Raw genomic sequence first — 1,498 nt, forward strand, 5'->3', positions numbered from 1 at the left:
GCGCATTTTTTCATCTCGTGAAAGGTGCCGGTGGTTTGAGCTGGTATTCGCAGAGCGGATCTCAAATTAATTAAGCTGTTAATAATGACCCCGCAGAGGACACACGAGACTGTCGTTTCTCTCTCTCCTCTCCTTTTTCTGTTTCGTGTGAAACTGGTGGGAGACGCAGTAACATCTGCTGTGAGTTGCTCGTCCCCCAGAGCACGCGGGTGAAGTTCGCACAGCTGCGGCGCCACATACCGGGCGAGAAGACACGCGTTGAATGCGCGTAATGCGTGCTGACATTGTGCGCGTGTCCCCGTTAACAGAGGACAGAGGTTCTGCCTCTTTCTCTTTTATGGAATTGCCTTTGCATGGGGCACTGAAAAGTTTGCCGGTCTTAACTTTTTTATGAAGTGTCCAATATGTTTTAAAGCGCATGAATATTTTTTCAATGCTCTTAGAAGCATACATTTTATGTTTATGGATCTATAAATAATGTAAACTTTACATTTTTAGTGTTGTTGTCGATTTTATTAGGACTATTATCATTACAGATATTAAAGCGTTAAAATACAATACAGACTGCTACTCCACCTGTTTACACGAAGCCATATTTATTTATTGGTTTGAAGTAAATGTTTCACCGCAATTGTGGCTATTTTGCCCACAAAGCTTGGATCAGCTGACGAAGGCTCCTTAATTAGAGGGCGCGAACGAAAATGCCACAGTCTGACAAAAATCGGCAGCGCGTGCGAAATCGTGCAACTTCATGAACTTATAATCACAGCCATGAAGACAAGCTACAGCCACAAACACACCTTATTATCTCAGCATGTCTCAGGAAACGTCCATTTAATGTGTGTGTGTGTGTGTGTGTGTGTGTTTTACTCTCTTCTTCTTTTCTTTCTGTCCCTTCCCGTGGTTGCATGCCCGCATTTCCCTCTGTCTATTTCCCTCAGTTGTTTTTGCGCTTTTGAATGAGAATATGATTCAGTGCAGTTGTGCACTAGATGTCAGCGCAGACAGAAACAGGCAGAAGTGGAACGTGCAGTGTTAAGGATCTGAGGCGCTTAAAGGGTTTGTTTCCACGGTTGTACGTCCTGATACAGTATTTATTAGGAGGCCGTTATATATTTATTTTGCGATGTTGGAGTGGTTTGGCACGCGAGACTAATTCTCAGGTGGGAGAAAAGCGCAGGTGCAGCGCCATCCACTCGGTTTGTGCCGCAAGTGCGACGGGGGAGCTAGTGACAGATGGAATAGAATTATAAAGTAGACTTTATAGTCTCTTCTTGTGAATTAGAAATAACATTTTCATATATTTAAATATTTAAATATTACATCTACAGTTTCTGGAGCGCACAAAGAGACCAGTCCACAAGGCCAGTGTTTTAAAATAAACTTTTGTCCTATAGCCCAGGCAGACACTGGAACATCTTTCATTATTAACATATTTAATCACACTTAAATTGTATAATTTTGGGTACTGTAACTACAATAGTTATATATATATATA

General features: G+C 41.8%; 1 protein-coding gene across 1 annotated transcript in view; it reads left to right on the forward strand.

The window, feature by feature from the left end:
• Positions 1 to 1,498, forward strand: part of LOC107674128 (C1q-related factor-like) — a 21,854-nt gene that overhangs the window by 1,206 nt on the left and 19,150 nt on the right. The window lies entirely within an intron of this gene.

This window comes from Sinocyclocheilus anshuiensis, unplaced genomic scaffold (assembly GCF_001515605.1).
Source record: "Sinocyclocheilus anshuiensis isolate Anshui unplaced genomic scaffold, SAMN03320099.WGS_v1.1 scaffold893, whole genome shotgun sequence".
NCBI lineage: Eukaryota > Metazoa > Chordata > Actinopteri > Cypriniformes > Cyprinidae > Sinocyclocheilus > Sinocyclocheilus anshuiensis.